Genomic DNA, 27182 nt, shown 5'->3' with positions numbered 1-27182 from the left:
GGAAGTACTTCTCGATCTTGAAAAACTGCTCCGCATCAGGGAGACACCCTACGGCCTGGCAAAACTATCGCACCTGGAACATTTTTGTTTTCACGAAACCTATTTAAATCTTGGTCAAATTTTATCGCCGGTGAAAAAAAAAACAAAATGGCCGAAAAACAAGATGGCCGTCATACAAATTTTTCGTTTTTCCTCAAAATGCTTCGGGGGTAAAAATGATGTATAGGGATGTGATCGAAACGTCATGTCAAGTATGAAAATACGTCTGGGTTTCCGATGTCTGCTCCGCATCAGGGAAACACCCTACTGCCTGGCGAAACTATCGCACCTGGAACTTTTTTGTTTTCACGAAATCTATTAAATTCTTAGTCAAATTTAATCGCCGGTGAGAAAAAAACAAAATGGCGAAAAACAAGATGGCCGCCGTCTCGGAGGTAAAAATAATGTATGGGAGGTGTGATCGAAACGTCAAGCTGAGTATGGAAAAACTGTTCGATCTTGAAAAACTGCTCCCCATCAGGGAGACACCCTACGGCCTGGTAAATCTATCGCACGTGGAACTTTTTAGTTTTCACGATACCTATTTAAATCTTGGTCAAATTTAATTGCCGGTGAATAAAAATCAAAATGGCGGAAAATCAAGATGGCCGCCATACAAATATTTCGTTTTTCCTGAAAATGCCTCGGGGGTAAAAATGATGTATAGGGATGTGATCGGATCCGTCATGTTGAGTATTTCAATACTGCTCGAACTTGAAAAACTGCTCCGCATCAGGGAGACACCCTACGGCCTGCCGAAACTATCGCACCTGGAACAATTCTTTTTTCACGAGACCTATTTAAATCTTGGTCAAATCTTATCGCTAGAGAAAAAAAAACAAAATGGCCGAAAAACAAGATGGCCGCCATACAAAGTTTTGTTTTTCCAGAAAATGTCTCAGAGGTAAAAATGATGTATTGGGGTGTGATCGGAACGTCATCTTGGAAAACTGCTCCGCATCAGGGGTCACCCTACGGCCTGGCAAAACTATAGCACCTAGAACTTTTTTGATTTCACGAGACCTATTCAAGTCTTGGTCAAATTCTATCGCGGTAAAAAAATGGAGGGAAAACAAGACCCGCGAGCAGCTTGCTGCGAGCGAACCACGCGACATCTAGTTATATTATATTATATAAAGCTACAAACCCATGTACTGACTGACTGACTCACTGACAGGGTTGTTCTCCCAGAAGGAGCGTCGGAGGGTGAAAATGATGTATGGGGGATGTGATTCAAATCTTCCGGTGAGTATGGGAGAACTTCCAGATCTTGGAAAACTGCTCCGCATCAGGGAGACACCCTACAGTCTGGCGCAACTATTATACCTGGATCAATTTTTTTTTCGCAAAACCTATTTAAATCTTGGTCAAATTCTATTGTCGGTGAAAAAAAATCAAAATGGCGGAAAAACAAGATGGCCGCCATACAAAATTTTGTTTTTCCAGAAAATGTCTCAGAGGTAAAAATGATGTATAGGGGTGTGATCGGAACGTCATCTTGGAAAACTGCTCCGCATCAGGGAGACACCCTACGGCCTGGCAAAACTATAAAACCCGGAGCAATTTTTCTTTCGCGAAACATATTTAAATCTTGGTCAAATCCAATCCCTGCTGAAAAAAAACCAAAATGATCACAAATCACACGCCCGTAATCCCTAATTGGGTGGGCAGAGCCACAAGTAATCAAAGACAACTTGCAGCCACTGTTGATACGAAGTCCAAAGATGGATATGATGAACCTTATGGTGATAAGGGATCAGCCTATCGCCCATAACATTAGTCCATCATGTTAGAGGACACAATCCCTCTGTCGGTTTTTACGACATGCCCGGGAAGAGAAGCAGCTGAACGTGTTCTATGTTTTTTATATGCTCCCAGAACAGCATAGAAGCAAAAAAAAAATCAAAATGGCGGAAAAACAACATGGCCGCCATACAAATTTTTCGTTTTTCCTGAAAATGCCTCGGGGGTAAAAATGATGTAAAGGGGTGTGATCGGAACGTCGTGTCAAGTATGAAAATACTGCTCGATCTTTGAAAACTGCTCCGCATCAGGGAGACACCCTGCGGCCTGGCGAAACTATCGCACCTGGAACTTTTTGGTTTTCACGAAATCTATTTAAATCTTGGTCAAATTTTATCGCCGGTGAAAAAAAAAAAACAAAATGGCCGAAAAACAAGATGGCCGCCATATACATTTTAATTTTTCCAGAAAATGTCTCGGGGTGTAAAAATGATGTATTGGGGTGTGATCGGAACGTCATCTCGGAAAACTGCTCCGAATCAGGGAGACACCCTACGACCTGGCAAAACTATAGCACCTAGAACTTTTTTGATTTCACGAGACCTATTTAAGTCTTGGTCAAATTCTATCGCGGTAAAAAAAATGGCGGAAAAACAAGATGGCCGCCATACATAGCTTCGAACTAATACAGGACACGCGAGCAGCTTGCTGCGAGCGAACCACGCGAAATCTAGTTATTATTATTATTATTATTATAATATATATAGCTACAAACCCACTGACTGACTGACTGACTCACTCACTGACATAATTGTTCTCCCAGAAGGAGGGTCGGGGGGTCAAAATGATGTATGGGGGGTGTGATCGGGACCTCCCGGTGAGTATGGGAAAAATCCCAAATCTTGGAAAACTGCTCCGCATCAGGGAGACACCCTACAGTCTGGCGCAACTATTATATCTGGATCAATTTTTTTTCCGCAAAACCTATTTAAATCTTGGTCAAATTCTATCGTGAGTAAAAAAAAAACAAAATGGCGGAAAAACAAGATGGCCGCCATACAAAAAAATATTTTTCCAGAAAATGTCTCGGAGGCAAAAACAATGTATTGGGGTGCAATCGGAATGTCATGTTGAGTATGGAAATACTTCCCGACCTTCAAAAACTGCTCCGCATCAGGGAGACACCCTACGGCCTGGCAAAACTATAAAACCTGGAGCAATAAATTTTTCACGAAACCTATTTAAATCTTGGTCAAATCCAATCGCCGGTAAAAAAAAAACAAAATGGCGGAAAAACAAGATGGCCGCCATACAAAATTTTCGTTTTTCCAGAAAATGCCTCGGGGGTAAAAATAATGTATAGCACGTGTGATCGGAACGTTATGTTGAGTATGAAAATACTGCTCGATCTTCGAAAACTGCTCCGCATCAGGAAGACACCCTACGGCCTGGCAAAACTATCACACCTGGAACTATTCTTTTTCCACAAGACCTATTTAAATCTTGGTCAAATTTTATTGCCGGTGAAAAAAAATCAAAATGGCGGAAATTCAAGATGGCTGCCATACAAAATTTTAGTTTTTACTATAAATGCCTCGAGGGTAAAAATGATGTATAGGAATGTGATCGGAACGTCATGTCGAGTATGAAAATATGTCTGGGTTTTCGATAGCTGCTCCGCATCAGGGAGACACCCTACGGCCTGGCAAAACTATCGGACCTGGAACTTTTTTGTTTTCACGAAACCTACTTAAATCTTGGTCAAATTTTATCGCCGGTGAAAAAAAAACAAAATGGCCGAAAAACAAGATGGCCGCCATACAAAATTTCGTTTTTCCAGAAAATTTCTCGGGGGTAAAAACGATGTATGTTGGCGTAATCAGAAGGTCATGTTGTGTATGTAAATACTTCTTGATCTTCAGAAACTGCTCCGCATCAGGGAGACACCCTACGGCCTGGCAAAACTATCGCATCTAGAACTATTCTTTTTCCACTAGACCTATTTAAATCTTGGTCAAATTTTATCGCCGGTCAAAAACAATCTAAATGGCGGAAAAACAAGATGGCCGCCATACAAATTTTTCAATTTTCCTGAAAATGCCTCGGGGGTAAAAATGATGTATAGGGGTGTAATAGGAACGTCATGTCGAGTATAAAAATGCTTCTCGATCTTGAAAATCTGCTCCGCATCAGGGAGACACCCTACGACCTGACGAAACTATCACACCTGGAACTTTTCTGTTTTCACGAAACCTATTTAAATCTTGGTCAAATTTTATCGCCGGTGAAAAAAAACAAAATGGCCGAAAAACAAGATGGCCGCCATACAAATTTTTCGTTTTTCCCGAAAATGCCTCGGGGGTAAAATTTATGTGTGGGGGATTTGATCGGAACGTCATCTTTGAAAACTGCTCCGCATCAGGGGTCACCCTACGGCCTGGCAAAATTATAGCACCTAGAACTTTTTTGATTTCACGAGACCTATTCAAGTCTTGGTCAAATTCTATCGCGGTAAAAAAATGGCGGAAAAACAAGATGGCCGCCATATAAAGCTTCGGACTAATACAGGACACACGAGCAGCTTGCTGCGAGCGAACCACGCGACATCTATGAGGGATGTGATCAAAATGTCATGTTGAGTATGGAAATACTTCCCGACCTTCAAAAACTGCTCCGCATCAGGGAGACACCCTACGGCCTGGCAAAACTATAGCACCTAGAACTTCTTTGATTTCACGAGACCTATTTAATTCTTGGTCAAATCCAATCAATGGTGAAAAAAAAAACAAAATGGTGGAAAAACAAGATGGCCGCCATACAAATTTCTCTTTTTTCCTGAAAATGCCTCGGAGGTAAGAATGATGTATGGGAGTGTAATCGGAATGTCTTGTCGAGTACGGAAAATGTTCTCAATCTTCGAAAACTGCTCCGCATCAGGGAGACAACCTACGGCCTGGCAAAACTATAAAACCTGGAGCAATTTTTTCTTCGCATAACATATTTATATCTTGGTCAAATTTTATCGCCGGTGAACTAAAATCAAAATGGCGGAAAAACAAGATGACTGCCATACAAAATTTTATTTTTCCCGAAAATGTCTCGGGGGTAAAAACTATGTATAAGAGTGTTATCGTAAGTTATACCTTGTTATTTTCTTATTCGCCGAAAAGGAAAGGGACGGGTGATTGAACACTCTTAATTTAATAATTTTTATTTTTAAGTTATACCTGTTATTTTCTTATCCGCCGAAAAGGAAAGGGACGGATGATTGAAAACTCTTAATTTAATAACCCGGGCGAATAAAATAGGCATCTCCTTCATATGCAATAAGCCTGTCGTTAAACTGTCAGCTGATAATAAAATGACAGTGGTCTAATTCCATCCAATTTTATTTTAAGTTATATTATCTGTCATTTTCTTATCCGCCGAAAAGGAAAGGGACGGGTAATCGACAAGCATAAAATTTATGAAACATACGTCAATTTTAAGCACTAATCTAAAACAACCGTCTAAAAAATTTACATTGGCCAATAACCCGCCAGAATTATATTGACAGCACACATCAAACAGTTTGCATACCAGCGAAGTAAAATTAGGTGTCTGCAGGAATCGGGGCCAGTATAACTTCAAATAAATTTAGATGGTGTGTACTGGAATGTACAGCACAAATAAAACATGTTGCTCTTGTATATTTAGTAACTAGATAGGTAATAGAAATATTATAAAAAAATAACTTCAAATAAATTTAGATGGTGTGTACTGGAATGTACAGCACAAATAAAACATGTTGCTCTTGTATATTTAGTAACTAGATAGGTAATAGAAATATTATAAAAAAAATCTAGGATGACTTTCCAGGCTACGTTCTCAAAAAAATACAGATGTCGCTGTCCAAATTTAACGTTTACCTACCTATTTTGTCATTGCTGGGGTAAATAAGTAATTATTCAAATGATAAAATAGTAATTATTCAAATGATAAAATAGTAATTATTCAAATGATAAAATAATAATTATCCATAAAATCAAAAGGTTAAACGATCGCACATCTGTACAGCGCCATCTATTGTTTTTTTGGGAACGTAGCCTGAAAAGTCCCTCACTGGTACCTAATAATACATTTTGTAATAATATTTGTCTTATACCTATTTAGGCCAATAAAGATTACCAAAAGGATGTTTGATGTGAAAATCTGGTCCAAGAGGTCATAAATTCAATGCCAGTAGATAGGTACCACTAAAAATAAAACGACGACGTAATTACTATTTTTCTTTTTCAAAATAATTTTAAAAAGAAACAATTTTATTTTTAGAAATAATTTGTTTTATTATATAACTCATACTCATACAAAATATTTCTACATTTAATGAAATAGTTGAAATAAAACAGCAACTAAACTAGAGTATATACTCTCGGCCTATGTGGCCCAGTGCCTGACATTCCGGAGGTCCCGGGTTCAAATCCCGGTGGGGATATAAGACAGAAATCACTTTGTGATCCCCGGTTTGGTTAGGACATGGCTGGCTGATCAAATGACTTTGGCGGCTCAGCAATAACCCTGGTTAACGAGGTTGGTCATCCACCTTACAACCTACATGATAGAATAAGTACCTATTTATGATTTTTGAACAGACTTAATATGGTAACATATTAGTAAGTAGGTATACGTAGAATAAACTTAACAATAACATTAAAATTATTGCGATTGAAATTATTGCGTCCTCTAACATGATGGACTAATGTTATGGGCGATAGGCTGATCCCTTATCACCATAAGGTTCATCATATCCATCTTAGGACTTCGTATCAACAGTGGCTGCAAGTTGTCTTTGATTACTTGTGGCTCTGCCCACCCCATTTGGGATTACGGGTGTGAGTTTATGTATGTATGTATGTATGTAACATTAAAATATACATAATTAGCTTTTTATCAATTTAATGATTTGATAAAATAAATTATAAAGTGATTTAAGCTCATAGTTTACCAACATCTATGAACATAAATAGAACTACATACATTGCAACGGCACACTTAACACAGGTTTTATGTTCACTAGATATTAATGTTTTTGAGGTGAGCTCATCCTGCAAACAATGCATACATGGGCATCCATCAGGCATCTGAAACGAAATATGAATGGTCTTAAAAAAATAATTGTAGTTTTGATGTTCCATGTACAATAATATATTTTACATAATATGCCTGATTATAACAATATTATTAAATCTGTAGGGATGAAATTACAATATGCCAACTTAAGTTGCCTTATAACAATAAGGGTCTTTCTAATTGACATTCCCCAAACACATGATAGATGGCATTGTTCACTTTTAACGTGATAATTACCTATTTTCTCATTGCTGGGGTACATCATTATTCAAAAATGTAATGTAATGATGGAATCATCATATAATATAAAACTAATTGTTTCTTGATATTAGGATCACATTATGTATAGAATGACATTGCTACCTATATTGCTTCTCTTTATTTTGATCAGAATAATAATAGGTGGAAGTTGTATCATCATAATATACCATCATCATTTATACCCAAAAACAAAGATAAAAGATGCATATGTCTATTATCCATGAAGTTAGAAGTTTAAACGAAGAAAAAACTTAACAATGTCATTTACCTATTGTGTTTTTGGGGAACACCGATTGGAAAGTCCCCCATTATGATAGAAACACATAAAACCTTTTAAATAGCTCTTACACAATGTAAATTATAATCCTTAATATTTTATTGCGTGAATATCAAAATGTGCCATGTTTGGTGGCAAACTTTCATATTTTGTTTTTCGCGAAAAAAACCCAATTTTTTACAAAAAATAATATGAAAGTTCGCCACCAAACTTGGCATATTTTGATATTCACCCTATTACCTGTCTCGGAGATATTTTTGTTTTTCTATATAATGTCACTCTTCATTTCTTTCCCTAAGCTTATGGCCTGTGATTTTGTCTTCTTGTATGCCTTCCCAAAGATATTCCACAACTTATACAGACACATTGCTTCCAACTCTCGGACTGGAACATTCATCAGGAGACTTGTTATTGTTGCTTGCATCTCTTAGTATGAGTTACACACAAAGTCGATCAGCATCTAACACCTATAAATAAATAACTTTATAATAACAGTGTCATTCGATTGTATATTACTTACATACATTGCAATTTATCAACGAACATTGTTCACAAACTTTTTATCATTTCGGCTTTATCCAAAACACATAATGGTTTTGGAAGTTTTACCAGTTGAATATCTCGATGTATTTGTAAGTTACAAATTCTAACAAAGTAGGTAGGAAAAAAGTAGCACAGGAAAATATCAATACATTTTTTTTTCCTTTTGCCCATTTGAGGGATATCAATAGGTACAATAGAACTTCGCCAAATTGTTCACCAACGAGACAAAAAAAAATATATTTTTTTGTTTTCCCCGAAGGGTAAGGCAAAGGAAACTATGCCCATACAGCCATATCTTACATAATGTATATTATTTTTTTCTTGATGAATAATGAAATTATAAAAGGTGATGACGATGAATGATGAAACCTAAGCCCCCACCCTCGGAGCAGACTCCTACTTCGAATTAACTCAAAAAAGTCCGCATAAACTTTGGAGTTATGAAGCGGCTTGTTGGCACGAAGCGAAAATAGATAGATACACTTTATTTATTGAATATTCCAATATAATAACACTGTCGCGAATGTTTTCCGACTAACTTAATGCGGTCATTAACCACAAAACACCACTTCGTATTAATTATTTGGATTAAAGATTATTCAATGAAGAAAACAACTGTTCCGTTCCAGCCAAAAAGTCTAAATAAAATATATATTTTTTTTTTGTTTTGGTTTTCCCCGAAGGGTAAGGCAAAGGGAACTATGCCCATACAGCCATGTCTTACGTATTTTTTTTCTTGATGTTTGATGAAATGATGAAAGATGATGATGATGAAACCTAAGCCCCCACCCTCGGAGTAGACTTCTACTCCGAACCCCAAACGAATTAACTCAAAAGTCCGCATAAACTTTCGAGTTATGAAGCGGCTCCCTGGCACGAAGCGAAAATAGGCAGATACACTTTGTTCATTGAATACTCCGATATAATAACACTCGCGAATGTCTTCCGACTAATTTAATGCGATCATTAACCACAAAACATCACTTCGTATTAATTATTTAGATTATTCAATGAAGAAAGCAACTGTCCCGTTCCCGTTTCCCGCCAAAAAGCCAATAAATATAAAATAAATTAACTTTTTTTTTTGTTATTTTGTCCATAGAACAGGCAAAGGGAACATAACCTATACAGCCAAATGTACTACGTTAAATTCGTTAAAAATAGGTAAACGTATTTTAATTTTCTTAAATCGGAAGGCAATGGTACACAGCCATACAGATTCTACAGTTGTTATGTCTTATCCACAGGTTACGCAAAGGTATTATTTATGCCATACCTACAGCTTCATATTCTATTATAATAGCGCGGTCTCACCCGGGGTGAATTTAATTTCCTGAGGCCTTTAACTTAAGTTGCTTTGCGCCACCATCCATGGATACACAGCGTTATCTATATTTTTTTGGGGAACGTAGCCAAGAATGTCCCTCATTGTGATAAGAATGTTTAATGTTCATTGTTCACTTCGTATTAAATATTTAGATTATTCAAAACACCCGACTGATGAAATGAAGGAACGGCAGCCCCCCAGACCTGCTTATGGTCCTCGGACCACTTGCAAGTGGAGACAAAATAAGAAAAAAAAAAGATTATTCAATGAAGAAAGCAACTTTCCCGCCAAAAACCCACGGAAAAATGAATGAAAATACTCAATCATTGTTGCTTATTTAAAAAAGTTAAATGGTACTGATGTGACAAAAAACAATTAGATTTTATATTGCTTATTTATTAATTCCATCGATATCTATGCGTACAAGTGACGTAAAAAAGTACCTCAATATTTTTCGATATTGGCTGTTTGAATCTGTTTTGGCAGAATTTCTTTGTTAGTCTCTTGAAAAAAAAAGTAAATTCGTACCAAAACCGTTGGCGCGAAAAAGTGACAAGCGTTTTTTCACTTGTATTTCAAGATTTCCAAAGGTGAGTCGATTTTGTTATTAATAATTTAACAATTATTTTTAAATATTTAGGTATATAATAAGGTAATAATCTTTAAAATCGTAAAAAAAGTTAGCCATATAAACAATTATAATTGTAAGATATTTAACTTTCTGTACTGATTTTCTCTTTTTCACATAATGAAAGTGAAAACATTAAAAGGTAAGTACCTACCTACTTAAAAGCTATAAGTAATTCTTATTCTAATTGTCTATCTATTAGATAAACACATATAATACAGAAGTGGTTTGTTTACAGATGAAGCGTTCAAGCGTTGAAATTCCATTGTGCTCTACAATGCTTCGCCGCTGTCGCGTCGACGACGAGCAGCAGGCGGCTGCTGTAACCTGCATCGGTGCCGGTAAGTACCTATTTAAATTTTAAGGAGCTTAATACCTAATGCACATTTTTTTATGTTACATCCATTTTAAGAAACGATCGATTGATTTTATGATGATTATAATGTCTAAAATAGCCGCTTGATATCAGCCATGGAAAAAACTTTACTTAATAACAGGCATTAGGTACCTATCTACTTAAATCAATTGCATTGCCCCTACTTATGCTGTGTGACTAGAATAGGCAATAGGTAGTTAATTATTATTAATATTTTTTTAGAATTAAGTAAGTAGGTTGGTAGGTATATGAAGTAAGTTAGTTAACCTATGATAAATTTAGATGGAGATCATTGCCCCTACTTATGCTGTGTGACTAGAATAGGCGATAGGTAGTTAATTACTATTAATATTTTTTTGAATATTTAAATAAGTAGGTTGGTAGGTGTATGAAGTAAGTTAGTTAACCTATGATACCTAAATTTAGATGGAGATCATAACACTATAGATAATAATAATAAGATTGAATCCTTTTTGAATTCTAACAATCCGAGTGTAATTCTGGTTTGACAGCAACCCATGTTGTAGCACAATGGTAACATCACTCATTAGATAACCTGTCATAAGTAGGTCTGTAACAAATTATAATAAACACACAAGTTAACCTATGACCATAGTATTATTACTTATTCTATGCTACAAATTACAAATTGATTTATTTGTGAAACACAGGTAGAGTAGGTTGTTATACATATATGTATATAGGTTAGAGTGCTGTGATCTGCCAGTCGGCGTAAAAATATAAATTAATTAAACATTAATATTATAAACGAATTAAACATTAGAATTCTCTACTTATTATGCTTGCCCTATTATATTTTTTACATTATTAAAGATATAAATAGCAGCACTATCTTAATATTCTGTGTGAAAAGTTAAACCTTTCTCTAAAATCGAGAAAAAGCCAACTAAGTATGTCTGTTTTATGCGTAGAAGAAGTAGTGTATTTTATCCAAAGTGACAAGTTACTACAGATGGTTAAATACAACTATAACCAATGTTATAATAATATTATAAGATATTTTAACTATGTAACTAAGAATTATAGAAATTAGTAATTAGGTAACAAAATTATTATAGTTATCTACTTAATTATATAACACAGCTATTTATAATTACAAAATTATATCAAACAAGTAAGTAAGTAAGTATATAGAGATAGAGATATCGAAGCTTTGAAGTATTTAGTTTATCTGAAAAAAAAGTTTGAATGCTATAATAACATTTCTCTACAGGAAACTTTTTTAAATTACTGTCAAAGAGTGTATGTAGGTTTGTCTATATTTTGAATATGGTTAGGGTTATGGTTATATATATCTTGATGATTATGTGGTGGGGACTGAAGGAAACTAATCTAATTCCATTTTTAACAGACTTCAAAAAAAAGTTATCAATTTGACCCATATATTGTAAAATGTGCAAATTCCATATATGTGCATGTATGATTGTCCATGCATTTCTTAGCAACTACAAATCATATTGCAATAATGCTTGTTTATGGGATTAAGTATCGTCCAACAGGAAAGAATGCAAGTCTCATCAAAATTGGTTTAGAAATTTCCAACTTTTGGTTGAAAAACAGTTAAAAATTAGGAATCTTGTTTTGATTATACTAATAGAGGTTTTGAGCTTAAGTAACTATGATTATTAATGGTTTGAGCGTAAATTAAAGCAATTTGGAAAACGGTCAAGGGTGTGACGGGCACCATATACATTAAACAAATTAGAAGACATGTTATAGGAATTCCAGTGTTTTGTTAACGAAGGTACTTGGTTAGTGGCGTATTAATATTATTAGTCACACTGAGTTTAAATAAAAAGTAATTTCGAAATTTTGATTCTAATTATTCAACTAAATATTATTTCTTACTTTTATTTGACAGATTTTGAAATTGGTTTAATTTTTTAAATTACTTTTTGTGATAGTTGACAAATATACATACTTCACCTGTATTAGTTTGAAATAATCTCACACTATGATGCAACAAGATCAAGATTATGGTATTACGTTTTACTGTTATTTTATATTAAATCTTCGAAATATTCCGTCAATAGAGTGCTGCATTGCATACCTACATAATATCTCGCCTATTTCTCATTGGGGTAGGCAGAGAACAGATTATGAGAAAGAATATGAATGAAATTGGAATTAAATATTTTTGTTACAATTATGTAATAAATTGCTTAATCTTTTATTAAAATTGTCAAAAGGTTACTAATGAGAACGTTGAGGAAAATAGTGTGATAAGGGACCGTTGTGAAAGAAGATGTAGTGACGAGAATTGACAAAATAATTAATGCCTAGATAGTTTGAACATGGACAAGATTTATTATGCGGGTACAATTGGTAGAATCGGAAGAGGAAGGCCTAGGTAGTACATACCTCGATTAATTCCAGGATATTTAAAAGAAAAGCCACGGTCAGAACTGGGGCTCAGCGAGCGTGCATAAAGACTTTGATAAGAGTGGTCGAAGCGAAAGTGATGTGTCAAGATCGTAGTAAGTGGAATCGCGTGGTCTGCCTATCCCAATGGGAAATATTTTTATTTATTTATAGCCTTTTTTCAGATATAGAAGTTCCATTTTAAAGTTTTTCCTTAATCTACAATAACCAATCTCTGTGCCTTCGGGCAAAGGCCTCCCCCATTTCTCTATATTATTTTTTATTATCTAGGAATCTGGTCCAGGTCTTAGTGTTTCCAGCCATTAACATTATTTCGTCGGCCCACCTTTTAAATTGCCTACCCCTGTTTCTCTTATGGCCTCTAGGGTACCATAGTGTAACAACTTTGCTCCATTTATCTCCACCTCTAATAGTATGTCCAGCCCACTTCCGGGAAATATGCGTAGTCTTAAGTATGTATTTTTTCGAGATAGTTGCTAAATTGATAGTTGCTTAGAATGATATTCGATAGTCTTAAGCTCATAGTTTCAGTATTCCATAAGTTTTTTATTTTATATACCATATCATTACTAACAGGACCGTTATGCCATTTTGTATATTGTAAAGCCACAGCTACGATGGCAATGTTGACGAATTTATTGATCGACTTTTGATGTTCAACAAGTCAGCTCTACATGACTGTCGTGACTTTGCTTTTGCTGGTTTGTGCGGCACGAGCTGACGGCATTGTGTAAAAGTTCTTAAACAAAGTTACCTAGGTTTATTGATCCGACTGAAATTTTAAGTGTGTAGTTTATTTTTTTAATAATGGGTAATTTAATTTTCCTACACTAATTATTGCATTCCCTGTAATTATATCTGTGCATATTTTATTTTTATTAAAAAAGATTATTGGAGAATGGTAATATTGATAATTATATTTAAGTATATAGGGTAAACTGCCTAATTATTTGCACCTTAAATTATTGGTACGGTAATCATTTCTCAAATTTTAATGTTCACACTGAGGTTGAGGCGCTTAAAATGGTTTGTAAAAAAAATGCCCATTACCTAGAACCAGATAGGATAATATTTTTGTTTGCACGGAAATTTTTCTTATTTTTTTCTAATAAAGTCAGTAGGAGTGTCAATAATAGGGTGTATTATCAATTAAATAAATTCATATCTAACATTTACTGTTTCATTAGGTCTAACACACCAAGGCTCCGATATGTATGAAGGTAACAATTCGCAATGTACGGTTATCTCAGCATGCGCTTCAATTTATTCTGTATTCCATAATCGCGCATCTTTTGCTACTGCCGAAATTGATGAAATTTTAAAAATGGGGGATACACTTTACATGCAGTTAAAATATTTACTTCAGAGGGGTGTCAGTTATTTTATGCCAGACGAATTACCCAATGAGCTTCGCGTCGGGAGTAACGTAGTACATATAGTTAGCATGGAGGACAACTGGATCATTTCTAATACGTATCCTACAACTCCCGCGAATAAAGACATAGGTTTATTAACGTTAAAAAATATATTGGACAACAGAGTGTTTTTTAATACAAATGACTATACTGTCGATTCGCATTTCGCTTATAATGTGAACAATTCAAATCACAACGACAGTACGGATAGCATATTGTTTACGGGTCAGGGTTATACTTTTAGTTTTTGGCGCTTTAATGGTGAATATTATTTCTTTAACAGCCATGCGGTTAACAGCAATAACATTAACATAGGAAAGGGCAAGTCAGAGGAAGGTCCTTATGTAGCACGTTTATTTAAATGTAATACAACCGAAGCGCTAGCTAAACTTTTACTCGCGAATGAAATTTACGACGGATCCGAATACTCATTAACTCGGTTAAGAGTATTAAATGACGACCTTATGTGGCAAAATGAAACGCAGGTTAGTTCCGAAACGTCCCAGTCCATTTTAATAGATTTAATACCATCACCATTACTGAATGTGAATCAAACTTTAGATTCTATTTTGATAAACTATCAGTCGACACTGGCCCCGACTAAAACCTCTGTGCAAAATTTTGATATTAGTAAATTGGAAGTTGATTCAAATCTGGTAGATGTATATGACACTACAATTGATATAAAACTGACAATTTTACAACCAGTTGTCCTATTAGAAAGAATGAGTAATCAAGACGAAAACCAATGCGTTAAAAATAAACGTGGCCGACCCAAAAAACAGAAACGCGGACCAAAACCGAGTAAAGAAAACGCGCATCGCGAAGCTGTAAGGAAATATACAATGAAAAATCCCGCTTGTAATCGCAAGGCAGTTCAACGGTATAACGAACGCAATCCAAACATTAACCGCGCGGCCGTTCAACGTTATAACGAGAACAACCCAGACGTTCATCGCGTGGCCGTTCAACATTATAACGAGAACAACCCAGACGTTCATCGCGCGGCCGTTCAACGTTATAACGAGAACAACCCAGACGTTCATCGCGCGGCCGTTCAACGTTATAACGAGAACAACCCAGACGTTCATCGCGCGGCCGTTCAACGTTATAACGAGCTTCACCCCGAAATTAACAAAAAAGCAGCACAAAGATATACAGAAAATAGTCGTAACATAGAAACACCGCTGAGATATTCAAAAAATTTAATAGGGGAAAAACAGGAGCATGAACTCAGCACTATTCGTTTATATAATTTAAAAAATACATCGCTTCTCTCTGATAGAACATATAGATGTCCAAATTGTAATGCTCCATTGTTCGAAGAAGAGAAATCTCGTCGACAATGGTGTTGTCATTCAGGAGATTATAACGTTCAAAATTTTCTCCCATTAAATGAAGAATTTTATTCAAATTCAGCTTTTTTAAATAGACCACGCGCTTACAATAATATTTTTGCATTTTCGGCATTAGGTGTTTCCCACGGTTACCATCATCCAGAAGGTATATCTTTTCTAAAAATTCAAGGACGTATTTACCACCGTATCTTTGATTTATCTTACAATGACAGTCCGAATAATATTAATTTTTACATAAATGACAGTAGCGAAAGAGAGAGTTTAGCTGGCGAATTAAGTTTAGATAAAACGGTGGTTCGAATGATTACAGGGTTCATGCACACAGTTAATCCATACATAAAATGTTTTAAAAGGTTAAGTTTAGAGGTATCATCAGAAGCTTTCTTGAAGTTTGAAAAAACTACTCGTGCGACTCACGGTAACATCCTCGGAGATCAACCTATTGGTCAAGAAATTGCCGCAATTATTAGTACAGACCGCGAAGAATTTACTCGACGCTGTATTGTAGTTAAAAAGTTAGCAGACGGTAGGCCTCGAACAATAGATATAATGGATTCCTTATACGAGACTTTCCAGTATCCTCTCTTATATCCTCATGGAAATACGGGTTGGCATCCTGATATGAGAGGTAATAACGGCAATAAGCTTAATCAGGTTAAATATGTCCGTTGTTTACTTTTATCAGAATCGCGATTTAGCATATTTGGTCGTTTATCTGAAGAGTGGTTAGTCGATATGTTTTGTAGAGTTTTAGAAGAACGCTTGCGGTTTTTGAAAAATAGCCAAACAAAACAACAAAACAGGCTAAGAGTAGCTCCACTTCAAGAATTAATTAATGACGAGTTTATTTTAGGAGAAGGTGGAGTAGAACCTGGTAAAATTTATTTACCTAGCTCATTCACAGGGGGTCCACGGTACATGAAAAAGAAATACCTGGATGCTATAGCAATGGTAAACAGGTTAGGTCCACCATCATATTTTTTAACATTAACTTGTAACCCCAACTGGCCTGAAATAAAAAATTCAACATTATCAGGTCGATCAAAAGACCCCCTTACATGTGCTCGAGTTTTCAACTTAAAACTCGGAGAGTTATTAAAAGATTTAAAATCGGGTAAATGGTTCGGAAAAATTGTTTATATAATGCATGTTATAGAGTTCCAAAAAAGAGGATTACCACACGCGCATATTGCTTTCAGAGTAGAAGGTGGTGGACCCGTAGAAAGTTCGGATATTGATAAATTTGTTCGTGCTACCATACCCGATCCTGCACAGACTTTATTATACAAAGTTGTCATGGATCATATGATACACGGTCCATGCGGCCCTCCGTACCGAACTAATTTGCCGTGTTGGAATAGTGAAAAGAAAAACTGTTTAAAATATTTCCCAAAAAAAGAAACACCAGTCACCTTCAGTGACGATAGAGGTTTTATACATTTACGTCGCAATAGTAAAAATCAGGCGATTATTAAATATCGCGGCAGAGACGTAATAGTTAATGATTTGTGGGTCGTTCCTTATAATCCTGCTCTTCTCCTAAAATATGATGCTCACATAAATTTAGAAGTGTCCACACAGCGTGCCATAATTAAGTATTTATTCAAATACATGACAAAGGGACCTGATGAAGCCCGTATTGCCGTTGTTGATAAAGAACATCGTGAGGATGAAATCGAACAATATGTCACTAAGCGATATATTAGTTCTAGCGAAGCAGCGTGGCGAGTTCTCGAATTTGATATTGTAGCTAGGAACCCTACGGTAAAAATGTTAACAGTACATTTGCCCGATCAAAATTCAGTATTTTTTAAGCCTGGCCACGCGAACGAGGCAGTTAATAATGCAGGTTCAGATCTTTTAGACTATTTCAGTAGGCCTTTAACTGAGGAGTTTGATCGGGTATCCTACTTAGACTTTTTCGAAACTTACAATATTCATGCGAAAGATCCATGTTTAAAGACAGTTCAGGCGGTGCAAATGCAGAACGGCAAATTTCTTACGCGGAGGATGCGGGGTGAGCTCGTCGCGCGTCTATTTTGGGTCGCGCCGAACAGAGGTGAACAGTTCTTTTTAAGACTTCTTTTAAGTGTTTACCCTTGTCGTAGTTTCGCGGATTTACTTCAAATTGGAGGTCCAAATTGCAAAACTTTTCAAGAAGCTGCCAAATTCGTAGGACTTGCGGACGACGCAGTCGAATATGAACGGGCTATGGAAGAAGCTTCCACTTTTTTAACCGGACCACGACTTCGTAGCTTTTTTGTAACGCTGGCTGTTAATGGTGCCTCAGTGGCGTCACTGTGGAACACGTATAAACGTCAATTGGCCGAAGATTTCCTTTATAGGGTGCCAGATGACGAAGAAAACGCGTTTAACATGTGCCTCATTCAAATAGATAGAATGCTACGCAGACACGGAACTTCTTTAGTAGAACAAGGTTTGCCGGAAGTAATTTATAGGTCAACGGAGTTGGATAGGGAACGCACTGAATATGATTTAGATAGTTTGAAATCATACGTAGAAGAGTGGTTGCCACAGTTATCTCCCGATCAACGTGCCGTATTCGATTACGTGGAAAAGCTTTGCGTTGATAGTGTTTACCGAGAATCCAACAACTGTGCGATTTTTATCGATGGTCCCGCCGGCACCGGAAAAACGCTTTTATTGAAGGTCATAACTGCATATATCCGCGGTAACCTTAAAGGTATAGCTTTAACCTGTGCATCGTCTGCAATTGCTGCTCAAAATTACACAAACGGAATGACGGCTCATTCCTTGTTTAGATTTCCTTTACATCTATTAGATGATAGCGGATACTGGAACATCTCAAATGGTACTCAAAGAGCTGAATTGATTTATAATTCTAATCTCATTGTGTATGATGAAGCGCCGATGGCTCATAAATACCTTATAAATTTATTAAATAGATCATTGCAGGATTTGATGAGGTCAGACAAAATTTTTGGTTCTAAAATAATTATTTTTGCAGGAGATTTTCGTCAAATTCCTCCAGTAGTCCCAGAAGCACGAACGAATTTTGATATATTAAACGCGTCACTAAAAACTTCTCCTATTTGGAAACAATTGAAAAAATTTAGTTTGGTAACTTCACAGAGATGTAAGGATGACGCACAGTATGCAGATTTTCTTTTAAAACTGGGTTCAAATTTATTACCTACTCTTAGATTAGAAACAAATAATAATGATTTGCAATTAGTCCAACTTGAATCCATTGATTATGTTACTGAATTAGAAGATTTAATTGATTTTGTATTCCCCGAAGTTACTCTTACTGAGCCAGGCGTATGCTCCTTCAGAGCGATTCTATGCACCCGTAACGATGCAGTTAGAGAAATTAATGCCGTTATTTTAGACAAACTACCAGGAGAAGTATTACATTTTTATGCCATAGACAAAATTTTAAGCGACAACGCTGATCAAGTATATTTTAGTCCCGAATTTTTACATACACTTCGACCACAAGGTGTTCCAGATTTCGATTTGCAATTAAAATTAGAATGTGTTTGTGTAATCACGCGTAATCTTAGTTTCGCGGACGGCTTAGTAAATGGCACCAAAGTAATAGTTGTTGAAACATCTCCATATATTATTAAAGTTCGGAAACAAGGTGAACTAGGAGATTATTTGATCCCTCGAATTCTTTTTAAAGCGCCTATAGAACATAACAGCCCTTACGAGATGTGTCGCCGTCAATTCCCATTGCAGGTGTGTTATGCAATGACTATTCACAAGAGCCAGGGTCAAACGATTAGTCGCGTTGGGGTCGATCTTAGATCTGATATGTTTAGTCACGGTCAACTGTATGTAGCTTTAGGTCGCGTTCGCGAAAGACGTGACATAAAAGTACTACTACCCAGGCACCGAATCGAAAATGACCAACCTTTCTCGAATAACGTTATCATATCAGAACTTTTAAGTTTAACGTAACTTTATTTAGGGTGGCACTTCTTGAAAAGACTGAACAGTTCATCTCTGTTATTAAGCTTATTGGGTTTTTTTAGATCGGTTAAATCATGTGTTGAAATTATCGTATATTGCGAATTATTTATTATTATTTATATTCATTCTATCTTGTTTTTTCTTCTTTTCGTATAATTTAACGATAGAACTGACTTTAACAAGCTTGCACTCGATTTGATGATGGTTACATTGAATTTCAAAGCTAGGCTTACCATTTTATTAGTCACAATCACTGAATTAAAATGTGTGTTAATCAATTGGCAATGTGTGCATGCCCTTCCCAGCCGTTAACGCTGTGGAGGCTCATCTTTAGGGGACGAGAGAACGGGCGTGAAGTGAACTGGCAGGATGAACACTTGGCTGCGGGTGCGACCGGTGCATGAGAGTGAAGTGGAGCTGGCTGGAAGATGGAGGCAGGTATCACTCGATTGCTTTAGCTGAGTTCCACTCAGATCAAGTAAGCTGTCATATGGATGAATGTCGCAGGTTGGAATGATCCGGAGTAGAACTGTCGGTGTTGTTCCCATCGTCGTAGGCATTTTCGGTGGATTTTGTAGGTCGATCAACAATGGTTGCGTGAGTTTTAGCTGTCAAGCTGCTATGCCGTGCTAGCCGATTCTTGCGATCTGGGATACAAGGGATGGACGTATCCTGTGGAATGATCGTGTCAGTGAAGGTTTGAATGTCGCTTAGGACTGGAAAGGAGGGAGTACGGAAACTGTAATCAGTATTCAGGATCTCGCTGTACATGGACAATGTTTAGTTTAGGTGTATTAAAGTGGTAATTGTTCGAAGTTATTTGAAAATAATTCTGTTTCAGTGTTTAAGCGCTAAAACTGTTTGTTTTTTGTAAGCAAACGTATGATTTATTGATGTTCATTTTTTACTTTATAACGCTATACAAATGATTTTGTTACCAAATTTAAGTGCGTATATAAATAATAAATGAATACTAAAATATTTCGATGAAGACACCAATGATGTTTATTGATACATTTTTCTCCTAAGTGTTACTTTCTCAACTTAAAGCAATAAGTTATGCAGTAATTATACTTCTACGAGTATATTTAAACAAATCATCATTCAAAAGCATTTTACCCAATACCTAACTTACATTAAGTAAAATTTATCTTTGTCATTTCAGTGACTTATTTTTTTATCATTCACTAAGCAGTAAGCAAAATATATTTACTAAAATAATAAAAAAAAATACGATATTCATGGTAAGTTGGATTAGCTATTTTATAATACAAACGACTTGATATTTTCATTCATTAATTCAGGAAAATAAATGTACAATGAAAAATAAGTTTTTATAACCGATTAAATTTGTGTAATATGTAGTTTTACTCATCAATATAGTAAAAAAATATAATTTGCATTAAAATTGCACTAAAGAATATTTTATACTAGCGTATATTAGTAACTTAAGTTAGAATTAAGTAAACAAACAAAAAAAATATAAATATAAGGAACAAAAAAAAAGGAAGGCCTTAAAATAATAAATATAAGGAAGAAAGAAAACTCCGGATCCGGATCTGTTTACTCATCATCAAGGAAACTTTAAGAAATAACATTACTTCAAATGTCTGCTCGAAGAAAGATTCAGAAACTTAAACAATTGCCAAGCTGGAAATCGATTAATGAGTACACATAAACGCTACATAGTAAAACTCGCGTGTCCTGTGATGGATACAGTATATTATACATTAGCATTCAATGGTGTATGAATCGTCATCGTCATTGTGTCAGCAAAGACGCATCATCAATTGCACAGATTTGTGGCTACAAATATATAAATGAAAAGTGTTATTTAGAACATTATTTATTGTGTTGTGCAATAAAATAAGTCAGTAATTACCTGTATCCGGCAGTGCGAACAATTTCATTCATAAACATGGGTAAATATGACGACTGTCAGATGGGCTAAACATGAAAAAAAGTCCTTAAACAAAATCCCATTGTTTCGCTATTGTGTTTGAAAATCTAAGCCACAGGAGGATATTAAGTACACCATGCTTTACCTTTAATGGCGTATGTAAAAATAATTAAGCCTATAATCAACAAAGAATGTTCTATACCATCTTAAGCAAATTCAAAAACAAATTTGATCATGTTAATTTCTGGCCTCCCACAAGCGGGTCTCACCAGTATTGACAGAAGAATGATCACTCATCGATACAAAACATACATAAAGTAATTAATGCATGTGTACAGGCTAAATAAAGTGAAATTGCTAGAAAATACCTGCTACTTGGAAAAACAACAATTGGAGAAGAAAGCACTACCTAACAACGTGAAACTTTGATATTCAAATTTTCAAATATGGCTAAAACAAAAAAAAAAATACTTAAAATTTGAAAGGTATATAGGGACGGACGTCGAGGAGGCAAGTAAAACCAGCGAATGCATGATTAATACTGATTATATTGAAAGATCATTACATAGATCATTAGACATACTTAATAGCTATACTTACTACACTACACCTTCCCCGGAGGGAAAAAATAAAATAAAGTTACATGTTTATTTTATTTTATAATATGCATCTTAATAATTATGTTTTAAATTTATTTTTTCAAATCATACTGATAATTGCGTTAAAGTTAATATCTTACATTATTTATAAACATTGTTTTTCTCTATATTTCATCTTAAAATAATTACGTTTGAAATAAAAGATCAAAAAAAAAAAATTACATCTTAAAATAATTGTTATATTTTATGTAAGTATGTTAATAAGGAATTTAGTTACACACATGTCATGTAGAATTACATTATTACAATACATAATCAAATTCTGAAGGGTTTTGTGCGATTTTTGTGGACGATTTCTTCCTTACCATTTTTAAGAATTTTTACGTTAGGGCCTAAGTCATCGATTATTAAATATGGACCCAAATAAATTGTATCAATTTTATCTCCTGTTTCATTTTTTAGTAGTAAATAATTACCTTTAATATACTGAACCTCGTTAATTTTACCATCATATACCTGTTTCCTTCTGGCCTTGCTCAACTCCAAATTTCTTTTGGCATCTCGTTGTGCTGTCTGCAATCTAAACTTAAATTCTAGAGGGTAACTACTAAAATTATATAAGGGATCTACATTACCTGTATCAAAATTGTTGGGAAGCTTACATGTTTTCCCGAAGACCAACTCGTGTGGCGTATACTGGGTCTCAGTGTGCACTGTGTTATTAAATGCAAAACACCAGTAGGGCAGCCAACTGCTCCATGTGTCTGGACGATTTTCGCAATATGTCCTTATATACGCACCCATAGACTTATGCGTATTTTCCAGTGCACCAATCGACTCGTGGTGATAGGCTGTGGAAGTAAGCTGTTTGATTTGTAATAATTCGCATACTTGCTTCATGGTGTTCGATATAAATTCGGACCCTCGGTCGGTTGCAATTTCGTTGGGAACACCATAACGCAATATGAAATTATCTACAAATGCTTTAGCGACAGATGACGCATCCTTTGCGTGTAATGGATACGCTTCTATAAACTTAGAGAGCTCGCACTGCAACGTGAGCGCGTAGCAATAGCCTCGTTCGTCTTTAGGCAAAGGACCTACTATATCGAGGTATATTTTATCGAGCGCGCTATTACACGTAGTCGTTATTTGCATTGGTTGTTTAATTTTAACAGAATGTTTTTGTGTCTGACACTTTTTACATTTGTTAACGAATTCTACTATGTCCCTATGCATGCTAGGCCAATAGTAAAACTTCTTAATATTATTCGTCATTCTCCTAATGCCCGCGTGGCCACTCGTGGGTAATAGGTGAAAGTCATTGATTATGACGCGTCTGTCGTCTACGTTACTTATTCTTTGGACTCCTTTTAGTACACAAACTCGTGGTCCGGACCATTTTGATTGCGACTTTATTTCATATAATAAACTAGCTATATAATCTTCGTTATTGGAGTCTCGTATGACGCATATCTCGTCTATATTTAATTGTTCACAAAACTTAGATAAGTCCCTCACCAATTCGACTCGCGAGATTGATGATCGAGAGAATCCGTTTAGGTAAATTATAGACTTGCTTTTTACATATATATAATATTTAGACATTTCTGTAATAGAGCCTTCTGCTTGTAATTTATTCAATTTTTGTCTATTTATTAATGCTAACTCAACCAAATTTTTCGGTTTTTTAATAATCTCCACAATCCTTGGTTGATCAGGCCTTGGATTTTGGAGGTCATTAGCAGCCGACAACTTTGATTTATCCTGCTTTCCCTTGTCTAAGTTCTCTTGCATTCTTCGTACTTGTGCTCTAGTCATTACGTTCACAATTTGCTCATTCAACTGCTTTAATTCGTCACTAGTTATTGTTATCCTTGAAAGTGCATCTGCGGCCGAATTTTTAGAACCTTTGATATATTCTATGATATAAGTATATTCTTCTAGTTGTAGTCGAAACTTTAACAACCTGCTTGAGGGATCACGCATTCCAAAAAGATATACTAGTGGTCTGTGATCCGTTTGAATTTTAAACTTACGGCCGTATAAGTAAGGTCTGAAATATTTCACCGCCCACACTATAGCCAAAAGCTCTTTTTCTATAGTGGGGTAGTTCTTTTCGGCTTTGTTTAGACCTCGGCTAGCGTAGCTTAAAGATGTGCCGTCACTATTACATAATACTGCACCAATGGCAGTACCAGATGCATCGGTCTGTAGTAAAAATTGATTATTTTCTGAAATATTTGGGTACTGGAGGACTGGGGCCTGCGTGAGAGCATTTTTTAGGCATTGAAATGATGTTTCACAGTCCTTATCCCAGATAAAAGGTACATTTTTGCCACATAATCTATTAAGAGGACAAGCTTTCTTTGCAAAATCGGGAATGAATTTTCGATAGTAGTTTGCGAATGCCACAAAACGTTTGATTTCATCGGTATTTTTAGGTTGGGGGTAATTTTCCATGACTTTAGTTTTAGCTGGGTCGGGGGAAATCCCATTTTCTGATACTACGTGACCAAGGTAAAGGATTTCTTTCTGTAAAAATTTACATTTGGCAGGATTGAGTTTTAAGTTTACCTTTCTCAGTCGGGTGAAAACATTCATCAGATTTTTATTATGGTCTTCTAAATTTCTGCCAAAAACACACAAGTCATCGAGATATACCAAACACTGCTCGTAATTTAATCCTGACATGGCCACGGTTATCATTCTGGAAAAAGCACTAGGTGATGTTCGCAAACCCATAGGTAATCGCGTCATCTGATATTGGTTTTTTCCGGTTGTAAATGCCGTATATGGTCGACTATTTTTATCTAAATTTATCTGATAGAAACCTTGGTAGAGATCAAGAGTCGTAAAGTACATAGCTCCAGATAGCGAATCTAAAATGTCCGTTATATTTGGCAAAGGAAACTTGTCGTCTTTAATTTTGTTATTTAATTTGCGATAATCAATTACTACTCGCCATTTTTTAATACCGGTTGAATCTAGTTTTTTCGGTACTAATAATAGTGGGCTAGACCAAGCACTTCTAGTTTCCTCAATTATCCCATCATCTAGCATACCTTGTATTTGTTTGTCTATTTCTGCTTTTTGCGAATGAGGCAACCTGTACGGTTTGACATATACTGGAGTGCTGTTGGGTTCCAGTTCAATGGTTTGTTCATACAAAGAAGTAGTTGTCAGTTTGTCGCCAGGTAGATGAAACACATCTGGGAATTTAGCGCAGATCTTCTCAATCGCCTTTTGTTCTTCCACATTCAGATTATTTAATTTCAATAAAGAAAATAAAGTTTTGACTCTATCCGAATTCATAGTAGACTTATTGAACTCACAAACATAATATTCTGACAATTTAGTTATTTGCGGTTTAAAATAATTTAAAGTTACATTTTCATCTCTCGTGTTCATGATTTTGATTGCAATTTTCCCGTTAATTGGCTTAGATATCATGTTAGCAATAAAAACTCCATTACATAATTCCTGCGAGCTTATTACGCAATCTTCCTGCAATTGTGTATCAATGTAGTAGAACTTTTCACTACGAGCGGGTGCTATCAAAAATGAAGAACTTTCTGAATTAGAATAATTTAGATCAAGCGTTACTGAGTTGCCTTGTGGCGATTTTAATATGAGATGGTCTAGTTCATAATTGATAAAAGATTTGTACTTTTTGAGAAAATCTTGGCCTATAATGCCTTCAGTTTTACACGGTAAATTGTCAAAAACATAAAACCTATGTTTGAATATGTTGTCATCTATTTTAAGATTCAAACATACATATCCATAAGCATAAACGCTACCTCCAACTCCATTGATACGCAGTTGCCCGTTATGGATAGGCAAATCTAAACATTGGATGACTTCACGCTTAATAACGGAGATCGTTGCCCCCGTATCAATTAACCATTTGTAATCAATTTCTCCCAATTTAATTGATACATTGTTTAAGCTGTTACATACCAATGCATAATTAGTCACGAAAAAAGTGGTTCAATGACTCAAAATCAGGCTGTATCGACTCATCACGTTGTTGCTGTGACGGATCATGTTGCGATTGCGAGTTTATTGCATACACGTTCCGTTGCGAGCGCATTGACCTGCGGTACCTACCTCTCGATGATCTACCACGTGCACCACGATCCACGGATGAACCCCTGTAGTTTCTGGAAAGTTGCGTCTGGTGTCTGGGTTGCTGGTACCGATTCCATTGACCTCTGTACGTCTGACTGCGTTGTCCTCTGTACGGTGTTGCGGCTCTGCGATAGTTTCCATTCCTGCGCGTCATGCTGGTTACCTGAGCCGTTGAAGTTGACGCCATGTCCTCTTCTTGTGCAGCTTGGATCGCGTCCTTCAGAGTGCTAAAATTACGAGCTGCAATTATTGTACTCAGGCGACTATTTCGTAGGCCGTCGGCGAATCTCTTAATTGCCAATTTTTCATTTAGTGGCCGGAGCACTTCGTAATGGGCTGAATTCCCGTCAGCCTGCGAAATTGTCAAATCTACGAATAATTCCGTGATTTCCTTACCGTAATCAGCTACAGACCTCTCGTTTTGCCTCGTTGTTTGCAGTTTGGTCTGTATGGCCGTTGCAGCTTTGCGGGGTAACAGCTGTTTACGCATCTCAAGTAAAAGGTTAGGGATGGTCTCATATTTAGTTGATAATTTTAACTTCGCTGACTGAGATAACCGTGTTTTGAGAATAAATGTTATTAATTGCTTATGTGCGGTTTCGTCGATAGTGGAGCTATAATATTCAATACCATCTATTAGTTCTTTAGTAGTATCATCCTTGTCGTTCATTAGAGGTAGAAGACTCAAAGCCACCTTTAGGTCAAATTTCGCCATCTCGTTACTCATTTCCAGTTCACTATCACTACTTCTATCACTTACCTTAGTTTCTTCTTCTTCTGTAGAGCTACCTTGTGTCGTTTCCTCAGCAGCAGCAGCAGGGGGCGGGGTGCTCAATGTTGTCACCTCCTGGTATAACCTCTTAAAGCGAGAACAACATTCAAGAATTAATGATTTTTCCGTCTCATCCTTAAACGGTAATACGTTATTTAACTTTTCTATATACGAGTTATATTGGATCAAAACCTCCTTAGCCTCATTTAGCTTTTTGTGTAGGATTTTCCCTTTTCTACGTTTTTGTCCAATTTTAATAAGATACTCTCTTATACTAAATAAATTCTTGTATAACTCTTCTATATACTGAGCCATAAAATCGCACAAAACTAAATTAT

At 35.9% G+C, this 27182-nt stretch overlaps 1 long non-coding RNA gene across 1 annotated transcript; it reads right to left on the bottom strand.

Moving 5' to 3' along the window:
- Positions 1-6095: 6095 nt before the first annotated feature.
- LOC126380913 (uncharacterized) lies at positions 6096-8181 on the bottom strand. The gene is made up of 3 exons (XR_007568582.1): positions 7974-8181; positions 7670-7896; positions 6096-6902 (listed from the first exon to the last, which is right to left on the bottom strand). It is a non-coding gene; the product is annotated as an uncharacterized LOC126380913 (long non-coding RNA).
- Positions 8182-27182: the final 19001 nt, after the last annotated feature.

Source organism: Pectinophora gossypiella, unplaced genomic scaffold (assembly GCF_024362695.1).
Source record: "Pectinophora gossypiella unplaced genomic scaffold, ilPecGoss1.1 Pgos_31, whole genome shotgun sequence".
NCBI lineage: Eukaryota > Metazoa > Arthropoda > Insecta > Lepidoptera > Gelechiidae > Pectinophora > Pectinophora gossypiella.
This window is presented reverse-complemented; position numbering and strand designations above follow the sequence as displayed.